The 6,000-nt window shown below is 41.6% G+C and overlaps 1 non-coding gene across 1 annotated transcript; it reads right to left on the bottom strand.

Annotated features, from left to right (window-relative positions):
* Positions 1 to 811: 811 nt before the first annotated feature.
* LOC118486090 lies at positions 812 to 918 on the bottom strand. Its single transcript, XR_004877946.1, has one exon. It is a non-coding gene; the product is annotated as a small nucleolar RNA R71 (small nucleolar RNA).
* Between the last annotated feature and the right edge of the window lie 5,082 nt (positions 919 to 6,000).

Genomic DNA, 6,000 nt, shown 5'->3' with positions numbered 1-6,000 from the left:
TTTATGTTCTTAGGATTTTCTTAGTTTTTCAGCTTCTGCAGAGCTCAGCACGGGCCGGGCCTGGTCAGACACGGGCCGTGCCCAGCATTGTTACTGGCAGTTTTTAGTTTTCCAACTTTCAGAAGGCTGACCATGGGGCCGTGTCGGTGCAACACGGGGCCGTGTCCAACTTTCCAGTAACTAGGGTCTGGAAAACAATCACTGTAACTCCGACCACAGGCCGTGTTCATTGAGCACGGGGCCGTGGTGAGCCTTCTGACCAGCATTCTTTTCTGTCTTTGTTGCAGGACTTGGAACCAGACGCCAACCCTACGTAGTGTATGAGCTCCAGTTCTAATAAGGACATAAAAGAACCTCTAGAAGAACCCGAACGCTTTCTCAGGAAAAGACTAAAAGCCAAAAATCAAGAGAAGGTTTCAGGGAACCCACTTCCAATGGCGGACCAACGTACCCTCATGGATTATCTACGACCCACCGTAGGTAACCTCGGCGCCGCTATCAATGCACCGAATGTTGAAGCCAATAACTTCGAACTTCGTCCGCATTTGATACAGATGCTTCAGAACTCCGCAACCTTCCATGGGCTTGCGGACGAGGATCCCCATCTACATATTACTAATTTCTTAGAAATATGTGATACTTTTCGGATCAATGGAGCATCAAACGATGCCATCCGCCTCCGAATGTTTCCTTTTTCACTAAAAGACCGAGCAAAAGCTTGGCTTAACGCCCTCCCAGCTGGTCGGTAAACACCTGGGATGAACTAGCCCAAAAATTTCTATATAAGTATTTCCCTCCCGCTAAAACGGCTAAATTAATAACTGAAATTAATACATACTCACAAGAGGACGGGGAATCCTTATATAAAACTTGGGAAAGGTTCAAGGAGCTATTGCGAAAGTGTCCACATCATGGTCTTGCGATATGGCAACAAGTGTCCACTTTCTATAATGGGCTGTTGCCACACAAGGCAAACACTGGACTCTAGCTCCGGGGGACTTTTAGGTAATCGTCGCCCACATGAAATATATAATCAAATGGAGGAAATTGCTCAAACCAATTTTCAGTGGCACACTCCCCGAGGCAATAAATCCATTGCCCCGGGCGCCCATAAGGTTGATGAAAGCACTTCTTTACAAGCCCAAATCGAGGCCCTTTCTTCAAAAATAAAAAAATTGGAAATGACAAAAACGGTCTCGGTAATGGCTTGTGAGGGGTGTGGTGGGCCACATGAAAATTGGAGTTGTATGAAAAAAACAGACGATCAACAAGAATCAGTAAACTACATTGATAATAGACCTAGGCCGTCGGGTCCTCCAACGGGCACCTACAACCAAGGATGGCGAAATCACCCTAACCTTGGTTGGAGAGAACCCGGCAATGGTAGTAACCAACAAAACGTAAACCAATGAACAAACTTTCAACAACCAAGAAATGAGTCACAAAACTTCCCTCAACAACAAAGTGGACGAGAAAGGCTTGAAGATACTATATCTCGCCTCATGTACGACACTGAAAAGAAAAACTCGGATAGATTTCTACAACTAGAATCAAATTTTAGAAATCAACAAGCTAGTATTCAAAACATCGAAAAACAAATCAGTCAACTAGCACAAAATTTCTCCGAGAGACCACAAGGCGCGTTACCAAGCAATACCGAAACAAACCCAAAGGCGCAAGTCCATCTCATAACACTATGGAACCGCACCGTGGGTCTTACGGAAAGCCCACCGCCCACCGAGGAAACCGTAACACCACCCTTACAAGAGAAAGGTTCCGCTCCTTCATCAGAACCTACCAAGGCTCCTCGAGTTCCGTACCCTGGTAGGTTAATCCGACAAAAGACCGATGAGGAATTCGCAAAATTCGAAAGTTTACTAAAGCAATTGCATGTCAATATTCCTTTCATTGACGTCCTAACCCAAATGCCTAAATACTCTAAGTTCATGAGGGACCTCCTCACTCATAAAAGGAAAATTGAAACATTGCAATTAGTTAACTTAGGCGAAGAATGCTCTGCTCTCGTACTCAACAAACTCCCCCAAAAGAAAATCGGTCCCGGGAGCTTCACAATTCCTTGCTCAATCAGTGACTCCCCCGTTCGTAATGCACTAGCCGACCTTGGGGCTAGCATTAATCTCATGCCCTCATCAATGTTCAAGAGACTCGGCCTAGGAAAAACGAGTCCTACAAAAATGAGTATACAGCTTGCTGATCGATCCGTCAAAGTCCCGCAAGGTGTCATTGAAAATATCCTAGTCAAGGTCGACAAGTTCGTCTACCCGGCCGACTTTGTCATACTTGACATGGAAGAAGACACCGAAGTCCCCCTCATATTAGGGAGACCATTTCTCGCCACCGCACAAGCAGTGGTAGATATGAATGACGGAACACTCACTTTGAAATACGGGGATAATGAAGTAAAGTTCGGGGTTGGGAAGAGAATAGAGGACGATGACCCGGTCAATTACATGAAGGTTATTGATTCGAGTTTGGATGATGCTCTCCGACGGTGCAACATGGGATGCAAAACATCCTGCTCGGAAAACATATAACCTTGCCTTGAGTCTAGCGAAGGACCCTTATAAACGTGGCGCACCACGGAGGCAATCCGCGGAACTATCCTTAGTTTAAGTTTAATCTTTTAGTTCTAATTTGCAGGAATAAAACACACTCATGGTGGTCAAGGATGACAAAGGAAACGAGAAACATAAACCCATGCACAAAAACAAGGCGCCCGACAATAATTTCTCCCTTACAGTAAGTTCAGCACGGGTCGTGCCCAGCCAACACGACCCCGTGCTGAACACCCTGCAGGCAAATGCCCAGTTCAGGTAACTGGACACGGGCCGTGTTCACCAAACACGCCACCGTGTCTAGGCTTCTGTTTCTTTTCTTTGATTTTCGTTACTGGCACCTGAACATGGGGCCGTGCCCGGTCCCCACGGGGCCGTGTCCAGACTGCCAGTAACATAAATTTTTACTTTTAACACCATTTTACACATTCAATCAACCTAAAAATTTATTTTTGGGACACATTGAGGACAATGTGTAATTTAAGTGTGGGGGGATGCTTAAAATCTTGAATTTTGCAAGTCCTAATAACAAGCCTTACACAAAACTCTATTGGAACCGCTAATCACCCCAATTTTTTTCAAAAATTTTTCATTTTTTTTACTTGTCTAAGTTTAAGTTGGGAATTCTAAGACTAACAAGGTTATATTTTTATAAGTTTACAACCGATAGCGTCGTGATAAAAAGAACCAACATAAAGAAATTATGAAACGGCATGACAAGCTTAGTTAAAATTCGATTATATATACTCGATCACATAAAAACCCATTCCCACGAAAGTGAGTTTTGAGCCTTTATTGAACATACAAATATACATCTTTACACTAAATGCTCATTTTTCGTTTCTTGTGTGAATAGCCGCTTGGTTCTTACGACTCTAGAACTTGCCATGACAATTCATTCCCGGTCCTTACCAACTTAAACCCAAGTAAGTAAATGATTGAGGCATTAGGACTAACCCTTTTTCTTTCAACACCATTATTTTTATTTTTACTCAAAAACTCCCCCTAGTTAGCCCCTTTGAGCCTAAGCCTTTTCGTTTCTTAACCCAAAATCCTTTTTACCCACCAAAAACCCTTTTTATTTTTACCCTTTATTTTAGTAACAAGCCCGGTTTTCGTGTGACTAAATATATATATATATATATATATATATATATATATATATATATATATTTCAATGAAGTTAGAAATAAACAAACAAAGCTCTTCAACCAAAAGCTTGTTTGAAGGAATACTTCATTTAAAATAAGAAGTCACAAAAACAAAATGTTTTACGAAAACCGACGCTTTTTACGACTTTCGCCCTTTTCTACTAACCACTAACCCAACCGCCCACCTTTAGCCCAAGCCTAACCCTTCACCCAAAAAGTCCTCTTGATATTTACAAAGGTATAAAGTTAAAAAGGAGGAGGATTGATTGCTTCGCAAGCTTATGGTAGAAATAAGTTCCATGCCGCTCTCGAGTGATTCACTAAAAATACACCTTCGGCCGAGTGTGAGTGATTTCTCCCGTGAGGTATGTGAACTTATATATAAATGGAATTTTAGAAAGGTATGTTATGCCTTAATAAATAATTTACCTTATGAAAAGTTTTTAATAAATCATAACGAATAGGAATTGTAAATAAGTAAAAATAAAACCTAAACAATCTTGGAAAATCCCGACACTCTATGACAAGCCAAAACCTTCTCTTCTACCCATTCCATTTGGGAGTGTAAGCCACATATTAAGGAGTTTTGTGATGCGTGCAAGTGTGTATATGTTTTAGATGTATATTTTAAGCCCTTTTTACACTTTTAGCCAAGTTTTAAATTTATAAAACACGATATTTACTAACACTAAACACACATATGGGCAAGTGCACCCATTGTGGACGTAGTATAGTGTTGGTAAGATACCGAGGTCGTCCAAGGACACAAGAGCTTTTAGTACCGGTTTATCCTCAACGTCTAACCAAATCAAAATGTTAGAAAAGATTTTTAAACTAAGAAAAATAAAACTAACTAAATGCTGAAAAATAAAAATAAAAATAAAAAAACAGATAGACAAGATGAATCACTTGGATCCGACTCGTGTATTAGTATAACCTTTGGTTATTTTCGCACTTTTGCACTTGTTTAAGAGATTATCTTAGTTATTGTAGTAGGCCCCTCTTTTGAAGGCGACGTTACCCTCAACCCAGTAGTTTGAGTCAGCAAGGATACAATCCTAAAGGGTCGGATTATTGAAAGATAATGAATTAAGTTATTAATGCAAATTATGGTAAGCCCCTCTTTTGGAGATGACGTTACCCTCGACTAAGTAGTCTGAGTCAGCAGGGATACAGTCCTAAATAGCAGGGTTATAGTATTAATAGTTAACTTATGAGGGGTCAAAGAGTTTGGATCCCCGCCATCCAATACCTTTGGGTATTGAAGGAGATCCTACTAAAGTTGACCCAGGTCCCTTGCAGGACCTCTAAACGCTGAACAAGGGCAAGACCCTTACCAAACCGTTCCCTTAAGCCCCGACCAGGTAGCCAACATACCTCCATATAGACCGTGGAGATATGAATGGTGAAAATCTTTTATTTTATATAGATAGTAAAATAATGCCAAGACACCACGGACAAACGATAAGGAAGAATCACCTTCAACATAAGCAACTAGTTATTAAAGTCATTAATACAAAACCAAATAAAAAGTGCAAAAGATTAAAAATAAAAAGTATTATAGTAAACACTTGTCTTCACCAAGTGATGTAAGAGACTTAGGCAAACATGGCCTTGATTGTCAAGAACTCTTACGATCAATCTTGGATCCCGTGACGACTCACACACTCTATGATGGACAATGGATGATGGTGGTGGATGATGGTGTTGTGATGGTGGTGGGTGGTGGATGAAGTGTGAGAGAGGTGGTGTGCCAAGGGATGAGTTGCAATGAAGCCAAGCACTCCTATTTATAGGCTGAACAGAAGCCTGGGCACGGCCCCGTGTCCGCTGGACACGGCCCCGTGCCCGTCTGACAGTCTCTCTCCTCACTAATTGTAATTCGCAATTACAATTAATGCGCCTGCAGCACTTTGGGCACGCCCCCGTGTTCACTGGGCACGACCCGTGGTGGGCAATAGAAGCTTCTATAGGTTTGTCTTATCTGCTGCTTCTTGGGCACGACCCTGTGCTGGCTGAGCACGGGGCGTGTTCAGTCTTCTGCCTTCTCTGTTTTGCTTGGGAGGATGCTGTCGAGGGGTCGGGCAATCCACTTATGTTCCTTTTCTTGTATTTATGTTAGATTTAGCTGTCTTTTTGCTTCTTTTGTTAATTTGAGCTCATTTAATCCTGAAAATACAACAGGAAGACAAAAACACTCTTTTTCCAACATTAGTACTTAAAAGGGGTTAGTTTTATGCCTTATTTGATGTAATTTATATGTTGCATTTTAC

Source organism: Helianthus annuus, chromosome 13 (genome assembly GCF_002127325.2).
Source record: "Helianthus annuus cultivar XRQ/B chromosome 13, HanXRQr2.0-SUNRISE, whole genome shotgun sequence".
NCBI lineage: Eukaryota > Viridiplantae > Streptophyta > Magnoliopsida > Asterales > Asteraceae > Helianthus > Helianthus annuus.
This window is presented reverse-complemented; position numbering and strand designations above follow the sequence as displayed.